Source organism: Phasianus colchicus, chromosome 1, assembly GCF_987193195.1.
Source record: "Phasianus colchicus chromosome 1, bPhaCol1.hap1.1, whole genome shotgun sequence".
Lineage (NCBI taxonomy): Eukaryota > Metazoa > Chordata > Aves > Galliformes > Phasianidae > Phasianus > Phasianus colchicus.
The window spans coordinates 86,505,115-86,530,561 of NC_143436.1; the positions used below are offsets into that span (position 1 = coordinate 86,505,115).

The window sequence follows — 25,447 nt, forward strand, 5'->3', positions numbered from 1 at the left end:
CTGGCTTGCTAGCAGCTCTTGACCAAGGAGACTGTGCTCTGTGGAGCTTTGAGACAGCTCTGTGGTGTTAACATTCACCTTTACACTGAAACCTTTCAGTTGTGTGGGTGCTGTGTCTGAGTGCCAATAGAGGATGTGGGAGCGGAGGGCTCGCAGAGGAAGGCTGTGTTGGGCTGGATGTGGTTGGCACACTGGTGGCTCTCAAGTCCCCGTACCAGTCAGCACAGCCTGTGAGAGCTGGGGCTGAATGAGGCTCGCTCTCATGCAGAGGGGGCACGGCGTGAGGCAAGCTTAATTTGTTCCTTCTCTGGCTCTCGTACAAACGCTTCCGTACAAACGGGAAGGGCTGCTTGTGCATGCTTAGAAGGCCGTTCCAGCCGCGGCACGGGAGGAGGCAGCAGCCCCTTCTCGCTATGGAGGCGGGCGCAGCCCGAGCATCCCCAGGTCGAGACCAGGAATGCGCGCCTCCCTCCGCCCCGCCAGGTGGCGCCCACTCCCTCCCACGGGCGGCGCGGTCCGGCCGGCGGGCAGCGGCGGGGTTCGGGCGCGGTCTTAATGCGGCGGAACGCGGGGCGGCGTGACGTGCGTGTTCCCGATGTTAGGTCTCATCTAGCGGCTTTACTCGCTCAGACCCCGGGCCGCCCGCCGCTGTGCCTTTGGAGCTGGTGGCTGGGGCCGAACAGAGGAATTTGTAGGCTTAAACAATGTGGTAGGAATACGCCATTCAGGAAGGGAGGCACTGCAGAAATATGTGTGTTTCAGCAAAGCCTTTCTGGGAAAAGCTTTGAAGAGGAGGGAAGAGCGACCTTATCTCAGTGCCTGGGGATGGGGACCACGTGCAGGTCCCTGCTCCGAGTTCAGGCTCTGCTCAGAATCGAAGCAGGAGCTCCAAACGCGGCGCCTTTCTTTCGAGGTTTCAGTCAGCCTCAAGTGTTGAAAATGCAATTAAATTTCACACTCTATCAAAGTTTCAATAACGCGTTGTGATAATTCCCGTTTTTATGAAGCACTGCTTGAATTCAGTGGTGTTTGAAGCAATATTTAGTAATCTAGATCTTTTCTGTAATCCATTCGTCTGCTGGGGTCTTGTTAGTGCTCTGCAATATTAATGTGGTGTTAATCGTTTTGTCCAAGATGAGAGGCTTGACCAAACTTCCTGGCACCCATCGCTGTGACTTCCAATTGGACTGTGGGAAGTTGCTCCTCATTGCCTTGTAGCTGGCTCAATTGTAAAATGGAAAGCATGAGATTTTTATCCATGAAACTGGTCAAGAATTGTAGGTGGAATATATAACTGTAAATTCACACATAGGAGGATGAGCTCCACCCTTTGGTCGCTGATCCTGAAGTAATTCATATGAACTGAAATCTACACGGAGGCTATCCAAGCTTGTACAGTGTCAGATGGGGCAAGCTCACTAAATACATGCAAGATTCCAAAAGTACTGCGGACAGTTCTTGTCTTCCTCTCACTGATAACACTGACATTTTCATCTTTCTGAATAGAAATGTTTATCACGCATTAAACTGCTGCAGAATGGGATTTATAAAAATCATTGACTACTGCAGAGGAAAAAAATAAAATTTATCCATATGATTTTTTTCACCATTGGAGCATTCAGCTTGAAAAATCCTTTGATCAGAATACCATGTAAGAATGTAGGTGTTCGTGGCTATATTATTTCTGTAACAGTAGATTAAACAGCCTCTTGTTTTTACAGGATTTGTATAATGAGAACAAGGATAGTGATAATAGTTTTCCATTACGAAACTGTGTTTTAACTTACTAAGCAGCTTGCACAGTTTTCAGGCTGAATTTATTACATTCTTACTCACAGATACATGAAAAATTTATCTGAGAACTTTCAACAGAGCATATACACCCTTCTTTAGTAAGTCCTAGTGACAAGCAGTAGAAACCCCTCAGCCTTAGTGAAGAACATTTCCACTGTTCCTACTAAAACATAAATTTGCACGTGGTTAATATGCATGCATAGCTAAGCATGCAGTAACTTGTCTTGAGACTTAGTGAGAGCCATAGAAAATGACTTTGAAGACCAGATTTTAACATTGTGGACACTGGTCTAGAATTTTCAGTTCTTATTTTATACTGTGCTTTAGCAGCACATCTGTACTTATTTTATTGGGCATAAATGACAAGTTGCAAAAAGGAGGAAACAAACTTAGCTTTATTAAAATATGTTTCCCTCTCTCATGTTTTTTATTATTAATCTTCCTTTGGTAATATTTAACTCTGATTTCTCAGAATGCAGAGAAGTGCTTTTGTGCATTATTTTTTTGTGTGTGTGTATGCAAACAGGTTCTTTACAATTTGAAATGTTCTGTGGCATGCTTTCACAAACACTTAAAGCTGCAAGTTTTGATGCCTCTGATGTATTCAATTAGGAAGCTCACCAGAACAGGCACAAATGTTGGGACAAAGCCTCCTAAATTTAGTTTCCAACTTGGTTATCATACAGCTGTACAAATTCCACAATTAGCAGGCATTCCTTTGGACTGGTTGTTACAGCCTTCTCACAGGTGGGAAAACAAGTTTGGGAAAATCACAAGGGTCTGGTGAGAAGAAAACCAGCAACTGAAGTAGGATACAGTTCTGCTGTAAGCAGAGTTTTAGCTCCGGTACGTCAGCTATTTTTCTTAGCTCCGGGTAAATTTAGTCAGTATCTGCTTTCTTACCTGTAAAGGAAAGAGAACGGTGATTGAAAGGCAGTGTCACTTGGTTGTTTAACATAAAACAGCTCCTCTGCCTTGTACATGAAGATGCCTGAGGAATACCCCATGGTAAGCTGAAAGTTAACGCATTATATAATGCTAAGTTCAAGCGCGGAAAGTTTCAGTACAATCCACGTATTTTTCATATGTGGCTCTGTCCTCAAGTTTCAAAGATACACACATGCAAGCCAAAGTGGAAGAAATTTTTTTTGGAGCCTTCACGCTGAGAAACTTATTCAACCTTTCCAGCAGTTTAGAAAGCCATTGCTTTGAAAGTTAAAGGAGGTTGCAGTTGTGTTGATGTTACTGAAGTTGTTAATCATTGCTTTTCATTCTGTTCTGAACTAGAGCACTGCCCTCTCTCACCCTGCAGATTGCTAACTGGTGAGCTAGATGATGAGCTAGATGACTTTCTTCAGCAGCTTTCCTCTTTGTTTTTTTACCACCTCACGCTGTATCCCTAGCGTCTGAAAAACTTTTCTTAGTATACCTTCTCTGGAGGGCTGCCTGATGTGTGCATGGCCTGCTAAGGATAAATTGGGGACGCTGTCATGACATACAGGTTTTGAATTTAGCTACCTGCTGAATATGTATCTGCCAGTTTAGTAGCTCTGTGAAAGATTCAGTATCATACATATCCTAGGAGAGCTGTCATAGCCTGTCCCTGCTTCATTTTGGTTGTGCGGCATGTGTAATTTCATAAATAAACATTTATTCACAGAATGTAAATTTGGCTGAATCATTCCGCATATGTGAATCATTTATTCTTGAACAGAGTAACATTCAGTATTCAGTAACTTAAATATTATATAACCACTTCAAAACTTGTCCATTTGAAGGAAAAAAGAAAACACAATTTTCTTTTGGCTTCCTTCCTTCATTTCCGTAGCAACCTTTTCTATTGTGATTCTACTTTGAAACACAAAAACAGCAGCTCCATTTTATTCAGCAGAGCTTTAGCTTGTATTTATCAAAGGCATAGTGGAAAAAAAATAATAACCTTTTACTGTCTCTTGCTTCTGCTGTCCTTCAGAGTTAACACAGCTCTGAAATGACTCGGATTATGTCATGTACATCATCAGATAACTGAATTTTTACCACTTACAATGTAGGAACAAACTCACTGGTAGCAGAAACTTAGCAAGTGTCACTGAGTCACAGTAGGAACATCTGTTTGTATGTCCAGCCTCACTGGTGCTGTCAGCAATTTATAACAAAGTAAATATCTCTTATGATTTGCAGAGTGCAGGCTGAGCTTCCATGCTCTGTAAATGATTCTATTTAATTGCAAGTCGGTAAATGCATTACTAGAAGCAGGGAGCTTTATGGTGACTCTGGGGTCTGTTTTGCAAATGCAGCTGTCCGTGACTAACTGCTGTTTGCAGATGTACTCATTTGAGTTTGCACACACTGGGATTTGTATTAGCACAGGAGCAATTGCATAAAAAAACCTGTAGTCCTAGATTTCATAGAGCCGTTTCTGCTATGAGACAAGGAAAGCTGGTATTTCAGTAGCAGCAATGTGACTTGCCCATACAAGCAACAGTGACCTCTGAAGGAGGTGTTAGGCTAACAGGAGGAGGAGCTTAAGCACCTGAGTGTTTAAATACACATTTGTCTATTAGGTTTTTTTTATTTAGGTGTATGAGCACATAGCAAACAGTTAGAGTTTGTTAATGTAGGACCATTTCCTATGGTTCTGAATGTTTTGCTATCAGTTTAATCAAATGGAGTGGGAAAAGCTGGGTAAGATTAAGAATAAGAGACATGTTTCCTTCAGGATTTCTCTGTGCATACCCCCAGTAGGCATGTACAAGGTCCCGTGTCTCCATCTTTTTTTGGAATATTGGCACAAAAAAGCAACCTGTCTGTCAGGTGGCCTCACGCAGCAGGTTCTCACATTTATCTGTTGACTACTGTTTTTTCTCTCTGGCTGGTAAACTTATGACTGTGAATAAGGAGGCCAGTCTGCCTGGGCAAAACCGCTGTTTAGCTCTAACTGGACCAAAGCATAACATTAGAGAAATAGACCTTTAAAATTGCAGTAGGTTTGTACATCGTTCACTTTTCCAAGAGCCTGACTTGGCTTTTACCGTCTCTTCCCAGGCATCCTAATGGGTCTTCCTCTCTGTAGTTCATATAGAAGATTTTGATTTCTCAGTCTCTAAACAAAATCTCTCTCTCAATTTCTCTTAGGATTAATTCTTCAAAGATTCTTGAATCTCTGGGTTGCTGTACTTGCTGCCAGGACTGCTTATCTCTTCCAAGAGAAAAGATTTGTCTTTCACAAGTTTTGTTAGGGAAAAAAAGGCTCTTGCCCTAAGTCTCAGGTGTATAGTAAAGAATCTAGTTAATCTAGTCCCACTTTCATTTTCAAGCCTGATTGTCCTGCTATTGTATTGATTCAATATCTATGTGCAGTAAACATCACAATAAATCAGTGCAGGGGATTCAGGATTTCCAGGCAGCTCCAAGTCTGTTAGGGAGGAGAAGTTTGATCTCTGAGTCAAAAGAAGTAACTGAAAGAAGCAAAATGAGACATTACTGGCTTTTATTCTCAAGAACAAGACAACATAGGGAAGGCATACAGAGCTGCAGAGCAACACTTTCCAATTGCTTGGTCTGTGATCTGCTTTCCTGATACCTTTCAGGATGAACATAGGATTTCAGGAAGATTTCAAGAATCTAGGTGATTAAAGATCAGGTCTGTATGATACTAAAAGGGATTTTGTGCGTTTAAGTCTTTTCTGGACAGTGCGGGCTGTCGTATGATGCTTTATTTTTTTCATTTTATAATAAAAGAAATCTGGAACATAGCAGACATACAGTTTAGTTCACAGAAACTGCTATGGCATTGCTGGGCTTGGAAAAGCGCGCTAGGCCAGATGCATGTCTAATGTGGCTACACTCAACGATCCTGAAAATAGGATGTGGTTTGATCCAAAGTGAGAGATATTAGCTTAATTTTCCATCTGCAGAAGAGTTCCACTGTTGTTTACATTACTTCTCTCAACCCTTCTCAGCCTGAACACTGGTACAGTTCTTAGGACCTAGAGGGTCATTTGTCCTTTCTCAATACAGGATATTTCTCTACAGCCTCTCAGGTCTCCGAGAGTCCCGTCTGTTCTCTCTTGCTTTACCTTTGCAAACCTTGGCACTCTGTTCACTATTCTTTCTAGCCAAGAAGTTCTGGATGTGGCTCCCAGCAGGGCCATTTGAAACTGCTGTTGAGTCAGGCAAAGGGCTGAATACAAAACATGTGCTGCTCCTGCTCCTTGTTACACAAGCTATGCTTCCTGCCTCCTATTGCCCAGCAAAGCTTGCAGTGCAGCTTCTGTTTAATGAAAACATCTGACAAAAAATAGTCTGTTATCAGCTTACAACATTAAAGATGGTCTTTAAGCCATACAACTGTCCCAGAGTTGTACTTAGTAGACGCTCAGCTGCTTCAGTAATATGGAGCCTGATCTGGTGTTGTGCGATCAACTTTAGGAGGCAGGAGTAGGTAAAGAACTGGAAAATGTTTTTTTTCTTCCACTAAGCAGTTACCTATTATATGGTGACTGTTATCTGAAACTAGTACAGTCTATATTTCTGAAATAATATGATATAATATTACCGTGCATACCATGAATATTAAAAATTGGATTGTACATGGACATATAGAGGAAAAAGAACAGGCATGCAGGAAAAATGCATTGTGCAAGAGCACTGAGAGGAGTATTCTGCTTTGGAAAGTATAATCTACTACCTAGTGGAACTTTGATTTTCAGAAGTAAAAGTTTAAAAAAAAAAATCATTGTAAACAGGATAGTTTACGTGTCTTAAAAAGATAGCAAGGAAATCATCAATGGCATATGAACCCTCCAAGGTCTTCATGGTTTGGGTAGACAGGTGGGTTTGTGGCTGCCTTTCAAAATGCCAAAGAACTGAAAATGTTTTGCAAGTAAGGCTGCTTACAGTAATCAAAGTTGAGTCCCTGTACAGCAATTTGGAGTTTGCAGGGAGTGAGCACTCCTCCTGCTCAGCCCAGTGAAGGGACAGAACTGCCACAAGTCAATTTGGTGCAAGGAAGGGAGAAGATCCAAAAGACTAAGGCTGAGGCTTGGAGGGGCCATTTGGAGTGGAGCAGTGAAGGAGGGTGCTCACAGAGGAAAAAAATAACAGCAATGAGATTTTGAAATAAGATTATGAATGATATGGATAGGAACACTGCATAGAATGGGAAGAGAGCTCTCTGCAAGATGCTCAGCCATGAAATTGAGAACAGCTGACATTTGCAGCTGGCTGGGTTACCATGGCAAACTCTCTTCCTTATGTCTGAATTATCCAACTAAATAAAAAGAGGGAGCTTGTCTCATAGGGAGTATTCATATTACTCTTATATTTGTTAGATAAAGTAAGAAAGGAATATTAAATGAAACCAGTTCTTCAGCAAGAATCTCAGCAAATTTTGAGAACTACACTGGCAGACATATAGGCAGAATAATGTTATTGACAGGATATCTTTTTTCCTGCAAAAGCAATTGATTGTACGCTGTTGTATTCTTTACCAAGCTCGATCATTTTAATGGTACTACATAAATTCACATCTCAGATTCTGTTAAATCATTCCCAAACTTTGCAGTATTCCTGTTCTAAACTCATAGGTGCAAGGAAAGTCTTTAATATTTTCCATTGTGTCAGGTGGGGCTGATGCTCTTTAACAATCAGAGCTTTTGCTATGCTGTTTCTCCTGCCAGTGTCTCTGAATGCTGAATGAGCTAGATTTCATATTTTGGAGCCAAAATAAATGTTTCTGCCTCTTACTGCTTGGTATTAGTTTGATTCCACTCTAAGCTACAGTAAAGATGTTCCTGGAAAACAAAATCATTGGCTTATAAACATCTTTCAGAATGCGTTAGAAAGCTGGATGTATTCTGACCATCAAGACTGCGGGATTTAAGTGAGGGAAGATCAAGAAGGCTTCTACAGTGTGTGTTTGTAGATACTGACAGGTTGGGAACGATTTATTTTAGCTGTCATAAAATATAGGCAATTAGTCCATCTCCCTATATGGGCCTTTCCCACTGTCAGCAGAGGAAGATCAGCAGTTCCAGAGAAGGCAATTATTCCACTTACCTTTGCAATTTATGCTGAGATCAGATGAATTTCCCTGTGGGGTTTGTCTCCCTTCCGTGGCTAGAGAGTAAGCCTACACAATCAACCAAGTCTAGGCACTTAAGTGACTTCAGTTTCTGTGATAAATCCACTTGGTTGTATATGCACAAATATAATGTGGAAAACTTGGAGAGCGCGGAAAACGTGAACTGGTGTGATGTAGGTGGCACAGAAAACTTATTGTTATACATAGCACAGGGACAACTTGCTGTCAACTGTGATTTGCCTCAGATTTCTCCCATTTTCATTGCAGCCTGGAACCTTGTCTCACAAAGTAGAGGAGGACTCTTTAACTGCAGATGTACCCTCACACATCAGTTTTGGTTGTTTCATTTGCTGTGTGTTGTAGAAAGTTTGTAAGTGTACATTACCAGTCATGTCCCAGATTCATACTAAATTACTGCGTGATCATGCTATCTGTTTCACAGAACATGTTCTTGGGATATTACAGTGTTTTATGCAGACTATTTTGGGGTAGTTTGATGAAATGCTGAGAGTTTTTCAGATAAAAAATAATTGGTACAGGTTTGTGAGTAGAGAGATGAAGCAGAACCAAACTGATGGAAAATTAACCTCCTATCTACAAAAATGTCATAATCTGAGAGAAAAATGGCATTGAGTTATCTGATATTTTTGGTTTTACTGGTGATGAAATGATAGAACAAGTTTACTAATCCCAATTTCGTGTTTCAAAATGGCATCAGGTCATGTTCAGAACTCATAATGTCAGAATCAGCAAGAGGGAGGCTACCCAAAGTAGGGTAAAACGGGGCACTAGTTAGGACTAGTTGGTTATAGTTTATGCAAAATGGAGGAGAAAAGGCTCATTGGCAAGACTTAAACGCTTTGGCCAAGAAGATGAATGTTCTGTAAAGCAAACAGATTATTGCAGAAATTCCTTGATAATCTACACTAAGATAGCTATGTCACTCATCAGCATCAAAGGTATGGCTGGTAGCATTACCTGTCTGACCCTGTTCTTCCCATAATAATACACCTTGTTTTATAACTTTGTCAAATTTGCACAGTTTAGGCTGAAGATTTCCACGTCAGTTGTCTGCCCAAGGCTGATTGTTTTGGAAAGCTCAGTTCAGCCATTTCCAAAAATAAGACTAGAGGAAAATACATTGGTTCTGACCATGTTTAAAAAGCTGTGGCAATCTTTTCCTTGAAAATCTCTAGAGTGCCAGTGCTTTAAGGCACAGTGTAGCGTTTTCTGGGGCAGTGAGGCTGCAAGCATTGAGGAAAAGCTGTATGTCAATAGGACGACTTGTTTTACTCAACACTGAGTAGAGGTGGTCAGATTATAAACCTCCAAGAAATCACCTTCTGCATGGGCTCTGAAAAGACCTGTTTGAATTTAACTGGAATATTCAAGAAGTCTCTCTCAGTGTAGGGTTTTTGGATCCTGGGGGTTGTCAAGACTGTATAGTAACCTAAGTTGTTATTTTGTTATGTGTTTCTGTTTGAGTAGGGGTGGAGTAACCATGTGCATCACTACAGGTTAGGGGCTGACCTGCTGGAGAGGAGGTCTGCAGAGAAGGACCTGGGGGTCCTAGAGGATGACAGGTTGGTCAAGAGCCAGCAGTGTGCCCTTGTGGCCAAGAAGGCCAGTGGTATGCTGGGGTGTATAAAAAGAGCATGGCTGGGAGGCTGAGGGAGGTGATCCTCCCCTTCTACTCTGCCTTATGAGGCCACATGTGGATAATTCTGTCCAGTTCTGAGCTCCTCAGTTGAAGAAAGGCAGGGCATTACTGGAGAGAATCCAGTGGAGGGCTGGAAAGATGATTAAGGGCTTGGAGCATCTCCATTACAAGGAAAGGCTGAGAGACCTGGGACTGTTCAGCCTGGGGGAGAGAAGACTGAGATGCTTGTACTGCTTCTAAATATCTAATGGGTGGGAGCTGAATGGATGGGGCCAGGCTCCTTTCAGTGATGCCCAGTGACAGAACAAGGGGCAACGGGCACAAACTGGAACACAGGAAGTTCTGTGTGAATGTAAGGAAAGTACTAGTTTAGGGATTACAGAGCACTGCCACAAGCTGCCCAGAGAGGCTGTGGAGTCTCCTTCCCTGGAGATATTCAAAACCCTCCTGGAAGCTTTCCTGTGTAGCCTGCTGTAAGGAACCCACTTTAGCAGGAGGATTGGACTAGATGATCTCTTGACGTTCCTTCCAACCCCTGCAGTTCTGTGATTCTTCCCCTCCTTGAATGCTGTAGGACTGCACTCCTTGTTGGTAAGGATGTTGTGCCTGTTTGCCTTTCCATCACCCTAGCTGCTGGCTCTCCTTTCTTATGAAGTAGCATCACTCTTGGTACTCCCTAACAGTTCAGATGGCTCTGCGCTTCGTGGAGAATGTTAAATAGCACTTAAGTAAACACATTCAGATACCATGGTGATACTAATACCAGATCCTCAATATTACTCTACTCTCAGCAGCAACTACATGTGAAATGCATTAACTTTTCTGATTTTTCTTCTACCATGGCATAGCAATCCTAACAGAAATCCAAACTCTTATTTTCCTGTAGGGTATTAATGTTTATAGCACTATAAGAATGCATAGTAATCTAAGTAGTTATTTTGTTATGTTTAATTTATTATACTCAGCAGGATAGATTTTGTTCAGATAACTATAGAACAACACCAGAAATACAGAAGAAAAAATGAAGGAAAAAAAAACAACAACAGCACCAGCTTAAATAGAGTAGGAAAGTGAATCTGTAAATAAAGCCTTAACATGGTTTGCTGGTCATAACCAACAAACTGGTCATATGGCTATGCCATTGGTTAAAGCACATGAGACTGGAGCTCATTATGCTAAATGTTATGTGTTCCTAAGTAAAGAAATTTAATCTCAGTAAATGAAAGAGGAGGTAGGAGAGAAAAAAACAGAAGAGGAAAAAGCAAAGACAAGTGAAATAATCTACATGAGGCCAGGTAAGAACCAAATTATAGTCCAGGTTTTCTGGCTCACATGTGGATAATTCTGGCAACAGTCAGAGACATGAAAAATGTCCTCACCTGAAATATCAGCCATTTCCAGGTGGTCTTTGACCTTAACATTCTGAGTTAGCTACTTTTTGATAGGGCAGAAGAGGAGTCTGGTTTGAAGGGAAGGTGTAGGGGGCTAGGGTGTCTTTGAGATCAAGATGTGGACCATAAAATTACATTCTCTTCACTGCTGGGTAACCCCTTTGGCTTGATTTGGGACTTCATTGCTGTAGTTTTACACCAGTGTAGTCGTGGCAGTAACACTAGCAAAGAACTGGAATTAAGCCTTGGCAGATGAAGAAGGATTGTTCCAAGCATTTATCCTACTATTTTAGGGGTGAAATAGTATGTTTTCCGAAAAATTTATCACATTGACACTTGCTTTACTGCTTGAAACAGATATTTTTTTCAAGTCCTGTTCAGGAATGTAGATGTCACTACTGTGTGTCAGCATTCATAAACTTGACTTCAGTAGAAACACAATACAGTGTTTATGTCCAATAAATATGAATGGAGTGCCCAAGGCAATAATATTTGGACAAAATCCTAATATTGTACGTTCTTATTCTAGCGCATGGAAGTCATTTGTTTCTGGCAGTACATTATTTGATTGCTATATGCAGTAACCTACATTTGACATAAAAAGATAAAATCTTATTAATAAATCCGGAGCACACTGTACTATTGCTCTTGCACAGTTTGTGTCAACAAGTGCATAGCTGAGCTATGAAATAAAAAGCCCCACCTCTGCTATATGCAAATTTTCTTGGCCAACATTTGACATTCAGATGGCCAGTCCTTTTCTGAGTATTGGCAGAGTGACTACTTACAGCAGGTACACTGACTTATAACGTAGGAAGAAGAGGATGTAAAGTTGTGTGGTGTGGCATGCACTGTTTACAGACTGGGGATATTATTTCAAATGGGAACACTAGGAAAGAGTTGCACAACTCTTCCCAAATGAGTGCCAGTGACACTTTTATTTTTTTTTTTCAAACTTAGTTCTGCATTTATTGTATGTACATTGAAGAAACTACTTCAGGAATGCAGAAGCAAATAGGATAGCGGTGGCATTAAAATGAAATACTAGATTGGATTCAGTATTTAGCTGTGTGTGGACTCGGAGCACTCAATTTAGAGGCAGCAAACTTGAATCTTCTACCACATGGGAAAATTCAAATCTAGTTCCATGTTGTCTGGCCGAGGCCCAGGCCTTTAATGCAATATTTGCATGTAAGCATACACTTAAAAGAGAAGAGCGGAGGATGAGAGGAAGACACTATTTTGCTACATCAAGGATATCTGAGGTAATTCAGGTGGAGGGCCACAACTTTACAGCAGCATAACTAAGTGAAGAATATGGTCTCCAGGGTGTTAAAAAGAAATGAGGGCAGTCTCTTGAAAGCTCTTTCGGCGTTGAAGTTGTTGAAATTATATAACGTTTAATAATCCCTTCTTTATTTTCAGACTTATTTGTTAGGTCCAGGAATTATTATTTCTTCTTGGCAACAGCAAATCCATCATTCTCTAATTTCCCCACCTTGGAAATTGCATTTTTTATTTTACAGTTGGCATCATCCTCAAAAGAAAACAAACAAGCTGCTAGTCGGTGAAAGAAAGGAAAAGAAACATTAAAGAAAGGAAAAGAAAAAAAAAAATCTTCAAATCATGTTTAGCCCCATCTGGCCTTAGAAAAACATGGAAATGGGTGATCAAGTACATTTTCCAGCATGGGCTGCCTTTCAAGGGAAACAAAATGTGGATATTTCTATGTCTAGACCACAGAAGAAAAAAATGCTTCAGTGCTAATTAACCCATCAAAAGCTTACAAACCTTGAGTGGTGCTCGGCAACATATGTAGAGATGTTGGAAGATTTAAGCTACCAAAGGAAGTGTGGGAGACCTGGGTCCTACTGCTTACTCTTCCTGCAACTTGCTCTTTTTTTGGGTTGCTTCAGTAGCTCAGCTTATTGCCGCCTCATTTTCCCTCACTGAAAAATGAGATTATTATAGTACTTTCTCTCTGAGAGCTCTCCACTATCAGGAGATGAGAAATACTATGAAGCAAGTGCTAAGTTTTGCTTTTCTGCATGGTATATAATTTATCTGGCCATTGTCTTGGTAGAAATCACACTCTTTACAGTTACATGCCAGATGTTAAGTCAGCCACTGAGTAAGTGCTCATTTAGGGCCAGCAATACTGCTGAATGACCATCTATACCTGAAAGTAGTGTAAGAGATCAGTGAGAAACATGTACTGTGAACATGCCTTTAAAAAATAGTTTCAGGATAAATGAAAATAAGCAGAATGTTTCACACAAGCACATGCTGCCTTTTATTCTTCCCAAACTTCTCAGCCCATCTCTATGATCACCTGCCATTCTGATCCTGTTGATTGTGAACAAAGTGGAAATCATTCCCATATGCCTATGTTTTGAGTTAAACAAATACCCTCTGGAAGACAGAAAAATCCCATTTAGTTGCATTAAATAAAATCCAGGGCTACCTGGATCTGGAAAAAAAAAAAAAAAGGTGATCAACTACTATTTGCTTTTTTACCTCCTGCTGTCTTGTCAGCTTCCTCTAATACCTTGGTAACTCTCCTGCTGATCTTTTACCACAGCTGCCAGCTCAAACCTATCTGTACTAATTTAGCTGTCTGTATTACTCCCTTTCTCATCTGGAAACAGACATTCCTCATCTCTTCACATGCCATCTTTTTCCTGGATTGATCTGAGCTTTCACAAATCGGAGATTTCAGAAACTGCTCAGGAAGGAAGAAAAGTTGGTGAAGGGTTTTTTGGTGATGGCTAAGGAGAACTCTGTGTTAGATATTGGCACCTCTGTACCTGGCTGAGAACAGCTGTATAGGATCAAAGTTTTCCTGTCCTTCTGGATGGGCTGTTCTATGTACAGCAAAGCACAATGGTGGCTGTGGTACCTCCTTGCCAGTGTTAGTAGGAAGAAGAGTAGGAATGGGGAAATAAGGGTTAGAGCAGTCAGAAGAAAGGGACAGAATGTGTGCAGTCTTTCAGGTTGTGATTTCTGTAATTTGGCATTTCTTCCATTCCAATTTCACACCAATACATCTGCTCGCTGCCTTGCTTAGCGTCTATCTAGCTGATGTTTGGGTTGTCACCCACTGACTAGTAGCAGAATGAGTGCCCAAATAAAACTTTATAGCCCACCAGGTTGAGATGCTAGTTCAGGGAGAATGCTGGTTTAAACATATAAATAGATGAATTAACATTGGTATCTCGAGCTTCTAGACTTGCCTGGTAGGTTTCCTCTCTGTGCTTTTCTCAGCATTTTGCCTCTGCATTACTCCTTTTTTTTTTTTTCCTCTCTGACTACATAAAGTATATTTTCATTCTTCATCTTGCGTCATTTAAATCATTAGGATCATTGAATCACAGAATCATAGAATAGATTGTGTTGGAAGGGACCTTAAAGATCATCTTGTTCCAGCCTCCTCCCATGGACAGAGCTGCCAACACTAGATCAGGGTGCCCAAGCCCTCATCCAGCCTTGCCTGGAACACCTCAATGATGGGGCATCCATAGTTTCTCTGGGCAGCCTGTGCCAATGCCTTATCAACCTCTGAGTAAAGAAGTTCTGCCTAACATCTAAATCTCCCCTCTTTTAACTTTAAAGTCATTATCCATTGTCCTATCACTATCAGATCATGCAAAAAGTCTATCTCCCTCCTGTTTGTAAGCTCCCTCAAGTACTGGAAGGCCCCAATGTGGTGCCCCTGGAGCCTTCTCCAAACTAAATAAGCTGAGCTCAGCCTGTCTTTGTAGGGGAGGTGCTCCAGCCCTCCATCTTTGTGGCCCTTTTCTGGACCTGCTCCAACAGCTCTGTGTCTTTCTTGTGCTGAGGGCCCAGGGCCTGGATGCAGTGCTCCAGATGGGACCTCACAAGAGCAGAGTAGGGGGAAATAATCACCTTCTACACCCTGCTGGCCACCTTGCTTTTGATGCAGCCCAGGCAGTTGGCCTTCCAGGGTGCAAAACCGCATTGCTGACTCATGTCCTGTACCTGTGTCTGCTTCTACTTATCTTTGTCACAGGATCAGAGAGTTGTACTAGGTAGCTGATGCTGGACCACTCTGGAGGTCTCCAAATCTGCAGTCTCTCTGGGCACCTGTTCCAACATTTGACCATTCATATAGTGAAAAAGAATTTTTTTAGATTTAAGTGGAACTTTTAAATTTTAATTTGTGCTCATCAACTCTTGTTTTGTCAGTGCACACCCCTGAGAAGGGTCTGGTTCCATCTTTTTGACTTCTTTCCCTTGGATATTTCTACATCCATAATATCACACCTTTCCTTTGCTTGAGACCCACCTGTTTCTTTTTTATTCCCTCATTAAGTTATAATAGCAAATGTTAGGCATTGTGAGGGCTACTCCAGTGAAAAAGCCCTAGGAAGTTCCTGGCTGTCTACAAGATGAGTTAAACCTGGTGTCTGTCTGTGTCTGGGAGACAAATGCCCCAAAGCTGGGAAATGTCAGAGGAAGAAATAGGCTGAGCACAGGCAAGAACTCTCTCTTGGAATTCTCTTGTCAGTGGTGACAGGGAATTGAACTCAGTATTCAGCTCTTTGTTGGCCTGATGCTGGAAAAAGGGAAGAAATGCCAGAAAAATATCTTCTCTGGAGAAAATGAGCTCTAAACAAAAAGATGAGCAGTTCAGAGAGGAATCAAGTCAGGTATCATCTTAATTCTTGGCTGAAAGAAGAGTGGTAGATGCGTTGTTGTTTTCAGAGAGCAGGTCTGGATAGCTACCTGGGTGGTGGCAGAAAGTTGGATTTAATTTAATAGGACAGAACCTAGGAAATACTTCTATGTGACAAAAAACTGAAGAGAACTTTATACAAAATGTTGATAAAATATGGCATTACAGGGTGCAGAACTCTTAGGTGCAACAGAGGAATCATAACCCAACGTGAAGTTTGAGTTTAGCTATATGTCTGTCGCTGTAACTTATATCAACATTTCCTCTCTATCTCCAGTCTTAAGATCTGAGTTATTTGCCCTTTTCAAAGACTTTGTGAGTTCATAGGAGTGAAACCTCTAAATCATATCCTGCAAATAGTCAGGCCAGGAGTGTGAACTCTGAAGGATAAGGGAAGTCAAGTCAACTTGCCATTTGAAACTGGTAAGCAGATTTTTAAAAACATGCTAAGATTTGATAATGTGAAGGAAACTTGTTTGAATTTGGAGGCTTTGTTATAATTTATTGTAACTTCTGAGTCAAAGACAGCACGCCAGCATGTTAAACGAAACCTACAGAAAGCCAGACTGTCAAATTAATGATGATTTGTTACCTGTGATCTTACAAAACTGAAATTAAAGAAAATAGAAGACTTTCAGCAGTCCAGCTGTGTGTTCGGCTTTGGTCATTCAGGAAAGTAATTTTTGTTCTTATCATTCTAAAAGCATTTTCTTGTCTGAAAAGGGAACGTTTCTGTTAGATTAAGATTCAAGTGTATAATTTAATAGGGTTTTTTCTTGAAAATTGAAATATTTTGTTATTCTTTGTAGATAGATGATCTTTCCATTCTTCTACAAATATAGCGCATATGTATTTATAGTATGTATATGTTCCCAGTGTAAATCCTTGCAAAGTAGGTGCTCTGTTAAATAAAAATACTAACTTCAGTCCAGATTTCCTCCATGGAAGACTGTGCTAATGACTGATTTTCAGTTTGATAGCTAAATATTTTAAAAGTCAGATCCAAACTGAATTTTCTATTTCTGCCCAATGTGAATAAATGACATTTCTGGTAGGTCAAATTAAATGCTCCATTTACATTTTGGCATTCAACAAGAAAGAGAGATAAGTGGAGATTAATGACTAGACTTGAGGAATGTGGACAAACCCAATGAGGAGACTTTGGGGCTCTGAGATAAGGAAAAAAAAAAAAAAAAAGCATGTTCTCCATTTTGCTGTTGCTTTACTTTTCACATGAATGTTCTAGAATGCAGCATGCTGTCAGTGGTCAAATGAAATCTTTTATGTGCAGGAAATTATTTTTTCTTTCCAGTTTTTCTTCCAAAGAAAAGAAAGTAAACAAAATAAAACAAAAAAAAGACAAATTGTTTCAGTCTAATATTTTAAAAATTTCCCGTGAAATGAAAAACAATTGTTTGCCCGTTCCTACTAAAAAAGATTTTTATAATTTGAATGGTAGACCTTCCGGTCCACCAACCAACAGCAGTCATTCGTAATTTCCCAACGATGTATAGAAAGCTCATGTTTAATTTTGGGTTGATTTGAAGAAGCAATACAAATGTCCACATTTGCTTTAATATGTTACTACTTTTTTCTAAAAAATACTGCACTGTGTTACATAATTATGCAGCATCACATCTATTAGTGTTTTACAGAACATGGTGCTATATTTTATTAGAATACATTTCTTCTTTTCACTAAGCACTTAAATATTAAGCAGTAACAGTGAAATTAAGCAGACTATGTGAAAAGATGATCATGCAAAGATATTCCATGGTGGTGAAAAATATATTTTGCTCGTGTAGAGTCCTTCTGTTAAGTAAGTAAAAAGGCAGGCAATTTCTTTATTTCTTTCACATAAGAGCTCTGCTTGAAAATCCACTTAGGGGTGTGTAGGTTTATAATTTCCTGAAAGATGAAAGCATATTATAGAAGAATTTGGAAGAGATGGCTTAGAGAGCATTTAAATAGTTTGGTAAGTGGAATTATAATGTAGTGATTCCTTCTAGTTCCACAGGAATCAAATTTCCTTAGGAGTAGGAATAGACAGGAGTAGAAGTATTTCTAATATTTTTGTTTTAAAAGAATCCGAAATATGACACAGAAGTCGTGATGCCCCCTGCTAGTTTTCACCATTACTCAAATGAAACAAGAACTTCTGCAGGGACAGTACTGAAGAATGTAATGAATTGTGAACAAACGTGTCTATCAAAGTACTCAGCAGATATGTTCAGATTCACACGTTTGTGTGGAAGGGTTATCTGTTCAGATAACAAGGTAGAGTTGTGTGACTCGGACAACCATCACGGTAGAAGTAATGAAAATGTAAAGCACTAGTTATCTCAAACACTGTGTGACCAAGTTACAGGTCAATATAGTGTCCTTAACCTGTTTTGTGGCACTGAAGGTATGTATAGTCTGTCAACAGACAAAATATATTAGTCTTGTGGAATTCAGAGTCCATCATTAATAGAATTCCAGAATTCTATTGCACTGCATGACAACATTTGTTCTCATATGTGCAGGCTGACAAAATCGTACTGGAAAACACTGCTTACTCACTGGTTATAAACTTCAGTTCTTCGTGTAGAGCTGATTTTCTTCTCTCGCATCTTTAGTGGAGTGTTGCAGTTACTTTGTGAACTACTGAAGTTGAGTAGCCAACTTCTTTTCATTCCACAACAGGCTAGCATCTATACTTCTCTCATAATCTCCTGAGTGCTGATGTCTGTTCTGGAGCTTTTTTGCAGCCTATCATCACACTGTATAAAAGTCATTTATAAGTCATATTAACAGGGACCCCATTTTACAAGAAGCAGTCTGTCGTTAAGTTGTTGAGGATCAAAATGCTGCTAGGAATGTGGTTTGTGCTTTTTGCTCTTTTTGTTTTATAATGTTATTAATTTCCTTTGTGGTGTCTGGCAGAGGCTTAGAGGTTGATAGGATGTAGTCCTGTTGAAATGACTTTATGCCTGCAGTGGTGTGGTCCAGGCATTTTACATCTCACCATATGACATCCAGCTGTTTCTTTCCCATATGCTGCCAGTCACATACCCCATTCATTTTCCCTTTGTGATAGAGTGACATTTGTATGGGCAAAAAGTCCTTTACATAGCGTTGGCAGTGTGAAAACCACAATGATGTAGTTCATAGGTAGCAGCCCTGCTGTGAAATGCTTTGGAAACATGAAGGTACTACAGTGGGATTTGACTACAGTATTTATCTCACTGATTAATACACTAATTACCTCACTGCTTGGGATCCATGCTGTTCTGCTTGAATCACAATGTCAGCCATTTTCTCTCTAGAGGAGAGAAAGACAATGTACAGAGGGACTGAGAGAACTGAAGTGAAAATGACTGCTTCCATCTGGATGCCCTTGGATCCTATAAGGGCACTCAGCTGATGTTGTTGTCACAGTGGGCACTGTGGAATCATCTGCATTAAGACAGTTGCCTAGTTTTAAAAGAAATTATAAGCTTTGAATATAATATTTAAAAGCATAAATAGGCCCACTGCTAGTTGAGAAAAAGTTCTCAGATGGTTATTTATCATTTGGCATGCTGAGTTGCACATCAGTGGTTTTGAAACTCTTGCCCCATTTTGAAGGATAGAAAAGCACATACTCCTGTTCCTCATTATCATATATCCTCTGTCACTGCTATTGATGCTGCTTGAGCGCAGTGTGGTTGGTGCTCTTCTATCATGAGGAAAAACAGCTCAGGCTTCAAATGATTTATCACGTTTTCTCAGCAAATTGTTCTTTCTCCATCACCCTTGTGGGCTTTTTTTTTTTGTAAACTCTCACTAACACTTGTCTTTTCTATTAAAAAAAACGGGTGAGGTTCTGGGCTACTTGGGGCAACTAGAAGTCACAGAATCACAGAATTGCCAGGGTTGGAAGGGACCTCAAGGATCATGAATCTCCAACCCCCCTGCCACACGCAGGGCCACCAACCATCCCACCTAATGCTAGACCAGGCTGCCCAGGGCCCCATCCAATCTGGCTCTGAACACCTCCAGGGACGGGGCATCCACAACCTCTCTGGGCAGCCTGTTCCAGTACCTCGCCACTCTCTCTGTAAAGAATTTCCCCCTGGCGTCCAACCTAAATCTCCCTTCCCTCAGCTTAAAACCATTTCCCCTTGTCCTGCTGTCACTCACCCTTTCAAAGAGTTGATTCCCCTCCTGTTTGTAGGCTCCCTTTAGGTACTGAAAGGCTGCAATGAGGTCACCCCGCAGCCTTCTTTTCTCCAGGCTGAACAAGCCCAGCTCTTTCAGCCTGTCCTCATAGGGGAGGTCTTGATTAGATGTCAAAGAATGCATGCAAAAGGATTTTTCCCTACTGGGAGAAGTCCTGATAAAAGTGCAATTATTTTTGTTATGACTGTGGGGAAAGATTCTTTTTGGGTCTCCTAGGGGAATGGGACTGGTGAAATGGAAAAAGCAAATAAGACTTATGATGAGATTTTTAAAAAAGGTCATGTTCTGTTAATGTTGAAGAAGCCAAAATAGGAATGTGGTCAACCTGAGAAGATCTATGGTTGAATTATCAAGGAAGGAAACTGGGCTCTGATACCTATGCAGAATCTAACAGATGCTGTGGGTCTAACAGAGGCATCTAACGTCTTGCTGTTCTCATGATGCAGTGCCTCAGCTCTTGTGGCCTGTGAGCTGCCACATTTCTTATATCCTCACAGGCTTTTTGGCTCATTTATTAGAGATGCCAAGTTAGCTGACTGTGAAGCTGAATCAAAAAGACATGGGCTTTCTTGACTTCTTTGTGGGGCATGCCTGAGCTCATTTGTAGAATTTCTAGCTCCACCAATAGTAGATCTGCTAATGCTTCTGAGGAGTGTTGTGCCAAAATGGACTTGGGATGCAAAACATCTGTCAGAATTAGAATTGTCTTAAAATCTGGTTGTTTTTAATTTGGGATTTGTTTAGTTCTGGACTTTATTAGAATGTCAAATGAAGTTTCTAGCTGTTACTTCCAAAATTCAAAGTATTACATGGGGTGATAATTTTGCAAGATAAATCCATATAAAAAAATAATTAATATAAACTAATCAGTAAAATAATAAATCTCACATACTCTTAATTCTTTTCAATTTACGACAGTATATTTAAAAATTCTTTCACTTTAAGTATACTTAAATGTGCAGGGAGTGTTAATGATATTTGTCTGACTAAACAGTTTACTTCACTTGGACATGGAATAAATGAAAATAGTTCTGTCCCAAGAAAAAATGGGTAGAACACAGACTAATCTGCTATCTGTTTTGCAACAGGATTTTACTAATAAGAAACAGGAGTAAGAATTACTCAATGTTGCAAATCCACAAGTATTTTATGGATAATCTTAATTCACATTGAAGTCTGCCTGTGACATCATTACACATTCATGGGAATTCATTGGTAAATAAAAGATTTATATTTGATTAAGCAAGCTGACAAGAATCTTGGAATACCTTTCATCATATTTTTAGATTTTCCATCATGCCATTATGGCAAACGAACTTGATTTTTCTCTCCATAATTAATGCAGTTTGGGATAATTAAAGGCATACGAAAACCTGTCACAGAAGCATTCAAACTTCTCTTTTTTGACTGTCTGGCTCTGAAAGGGATAGAGGAGAACTCCCAAATCCAGTGTCTCTGTGTTCTGATGGAAGCTCACAGCACAGGTCATAACTATCATGGCTTATGCTCACTGCTAATATTTATTTGATGGCTGTTTTGATGATATATACTATATGACTTGAGCCTATATGACTGTTTTTATCCTGCTTTCCAGCAAAGATTGCCAGTTGTAGCAAAATGTAAGTTTGACTATACAGAAAGACTTGTAAGTTACAGAAAAAGGCTATTACTGGAAAGGATGGCAGCAGGGAAGTTCTGGTGGGCAGAGCAGCCCCTGGCATTAACTAGGTAGAACTCAGTGAAGGAAGGCAACCAAGCAGTGCGCTGTGTGCATAAATCTGTAATTCAAAGAACAGTTCAGCACATGTTCTAGGCTGAGATTCAGGGCAGTTTATTGTATTCAAACCTTTTCCTCTCTATCTATGCTGTTGTCAGGTTGCATTCATCAAGCACCACTATAAAACAAATGGTTAAGGTAATAAAATACCTTGGAGTATGCTGACCCTGTAAAGGAACTACTGGTGCTTAGTCCCTAGGAGTGTTGAGAGAACAGAAAATTAGTGGTATGAAGGGTTGGAGGAAGACACAGGTAACTGTTGGGTATATTACTTCCTATTCAAGTTTTCAGCTGGATATTGTATCAGGAATGTACTTCTTTGTTTGGCCAGAAGAGTCCTTTTTTCCTCCTACAAGTGGTTGTTGGCAGGTGAACCTGAAATCAAAAGAAAATGGAAGAAGCCAAGTACTTCATGTAGGAATCAAAAAACAGTGTTAGAGACACGTAGAGCATTATACAGTTACAAAACTGTTGCAGTATTGCTATAATGCAATAGAGAAAAATAAATGGTCTGCACAGTTACCAACTCAATATTCGATGTCAGAGTTTGGTGGAAGAAGTGCAGTTATCCATCAGCAACCTGATTCTGCTTCCATTGAAGTCATATGGAGTTTTGCCAGCGGCTTTAGTAGGTGGAAGAACAGGATCTGGGTGGATATTTATGGGGAAAAGCCAGCACTTGAAAAGTTTTCTCAGCACATTATGGGATAAATGCCGCTGTCTAAAGGGCAGTGGGTGGTCTGGAGAGGAGGAGTTTCAAAGAAAAGAGATTGAAAGTGGATTCAAGTAATTTTGAGGAAAAGGTTTTGAATACGAGGAATGACTAGTCTCTTGAGAGTCATTGTATGTCTAGTCTTTCTAACAACCAGTGACAGGTGGAAGGCCCTCTCTGTTGGAACAAAAATTCAGTCCAGGTTTGAGTTTTTAAGCGTGTTTCAGAAAGTGTTGGTATCAGAAATATGCACCAAACAAATGAAAGTGTACTTGAATAACCAATTGATGTTCATAGGTGTTAGCTGAACAAAGTATACCTGAAACAAGGATGTAGGAAGATAGGTACCTTGGAGACACTTTTGTTCTTGTATCCTTGTTTTTAGTTAAAGTAGCTTTCAACTCTTCATCTTACTAGCTCCTGATGTCTTCTAATTAAATCAGTCCACAGAGTGAACTGAGTTTCTCCATCTTCTGCCTCAGAACTGACAAATCACTGAGTTAGCTTCCTTGGTGTCATGCCCAGGACTATGTGCAAGAGCTATTGCAAAAATCTGGCAAGTTGACATCTTAACATCTTTCACTGTCAGTGGAAAGTGATGCTGTAGCTGTCACCTCAAGGATGGGGCACAGTTAGGAAAGGTGATATGTGAGAATAATCCACATGAGGAACAAAGTAGAATAATGAGCTTAATTATTCAGTTATTTTCATTGATTCCTACTGAGTGGCCTGCTGAGAACATCAAAACTGGTGGCATGCAGATTTGGTTTTTTTCTACTTGCAAATGAGAATTGCCAAAAAAGATATGTATATAGCTCAAGGATTTATCAAAGCCACTTTATAGTTTTCTTGTCTGTGACGTTAGTAGGATGCTTGCTGGATACACCAACAAACTGTAATTTCACAAAACTCCATATAGTGGTCAAGTTGCTATAGATAAGGACTGAAAGACCTGAGCAAGTCTAATCTTTACAGCACTGCTGTCACTGTCAAAAACAAATTCCCTAAGTTCACTTGAGATTCTTTAGGAGAAATCATAGTCTATAGAAGTCTGTAGAAGTACAGGCATCAGCATCTACCCAATATCATGATGAGCATGGCAATAGATGGGTAGGAAGGACAGCACATGCACAGAGATGCTGACTCCTGTATCACCCGAGTTAGATATATGGAAAGGTTACCTTAAAGTGCTGAGTGTACCAGAACCTTTGAGGAAGCAGAAAGACAAAGGCCATCTGACAATGGAGAAGCCAGAAAAACTGACAAATTCAGTCAGCTGTACCATTCTTCTCTCTGAATGCTTGGGTACAATATTCTATCCCTACATCTCATTTGGCAGAAAAGGGAAAATTCTCTCTTGTTTCTGTCACTTTTCTAATGTTTTCCTTTATTTCCTTCCATATGTTTGATTGATTTCAGACTATGAGCATCCACTGGAAAGGATTCAAGAGATGATCAAAGGACAGGCAGAACAGGCACTGGTGCTCCATTATCCTTTCCAGATCAAACTACATGGAAATATTAATGTATTACTACTTGCAGTTGAAGAGGGATACAAATTTTACACTCCTTACAGAAATACTATATAAGGCCTCAAAGCTATGTGTTAACAGCAGAAACATCTAATTGACCTTTCGTATCCCTTTTCAGCATTCACAGAAAGAGATGCAGTAGAGATTTATGTACCAGATGAGCTAAATTAAGTTACAGTCTAGTATCTCTGAATGACTTCTCACCTTTCATTGAATCAGTTGATCACCAAAAACCATCCCTTTCTATTTATTTGCCAAGATTAGTTAATGTATTTGTCAGTTTTATCATGGAAATTAGTCAGTTTGTCAGCGGTAAAGAACTTGCCTTTTCTTCTTAGCAAATGTTTTATTTTGACACAGATAATTATGCATCTCACCTACACACTAGAGATTGACCAGTATTAGATTGATGAGCCTTACAGCAAACTGGAAGGACAGGGATTTTCAGTCCTACAAATATCTCCCTTTGGGATTCTTTCAGAAATACACATTTAAACGTGTCTATATACTCTCTAAGAAGAAATATCAACACCAATAGCATTTCAACCTCTTTTACATCCTGACAATTGTTTGTGCCTTTCTAAGGTCTTAGGAGCACTGGTTTCAAACCTTAGTCACTGTTCCATACCACTTAATGGTTTTTCCAGTTTGCTTTGGTTAAACATAATGATAGCACTGTATGTGAACTAAAAATGAGCATTTACAGCTTTCATACTGTTTATGCAGCTTGTCAAAGTGCATCAGCTTGCAATTCTGGATGCACTGTTAAAAAATGTTCCATCTTACAGTAAAGAATATGCACAATGATTTTGCTGTGACACCTCTTAGCTGTCTAAGTTTAGATACCCAACTACACCCACAGTTAAGGTGACAGAAAAAACATTGTATGTTTTTCACAAACGTGACTCCATTCTGAAGCCATTTGCTCCATGGAAGGTAAGAGAGCTTTTGTGATTTTGCCTACAGCTTTACCATGCTACTGATGTCTGCCTGTGGTGGAATCCCACCCGACTTCATTATCTGCAGGGCACAGAGCAGCTTTGGAAGACAGAAGCTACTGTTGTTGACATCCCGGGCCACGTGCATGCTTTGTTCACTGGCATAGAGGTGATTGCACAGATACCCAGCACTCATCCTCATGTTCTTTGAATTCTAATTCTTTACCAGATATCTTGCAAATTTATAGAGACGGCTATGCTAGTCCAGTTGCTACTTACTGGCAACTGCTGCATTGTCAATGGCTTCTGTATATCTTAATCCAAGGAAGTGTGCTATAAACAGCATGTGTCTCGTGTGGAGTAATTCACCACTACACCAGTTGTGCAAAACTCTCCTTTCTGAACGTGCAGTTTCACACAAACAATTTGAGGTGGATTTAAGGAAATGTTCAGAATATTGCTTTTAAAAAAATACTGTAGCCCAAAGATTCTGATTGAGACCATCTAGATCAATCACACTGTCATTTACTAAGAGAGTACTTCCAAAATTTTGAAATAAAATGTTTATTATCATTTTAATTCTAATTCAATTATCTTAAAAAAAAAAAAAAAAAAAACCACACACAGATAATGGAAGCAAAGTTGATAATGGTTCAGGT

The 25,447-nt window shown here is 40.0% G+C and overlaps 1 long non-coding RNA gene across 1 annotated transcript in view; it reads left to right on the plus strand.

Moving 5' to 3' along the window:
- The window catches only part of LOC116242346 (uncharacterized), a 211,442-nt gene that overhangs the window by 120,173 nt on the left and 65,822 nt on the right, over nucleotides 1-25,447 (plus strand). The window lies entirely within an intron of this gene.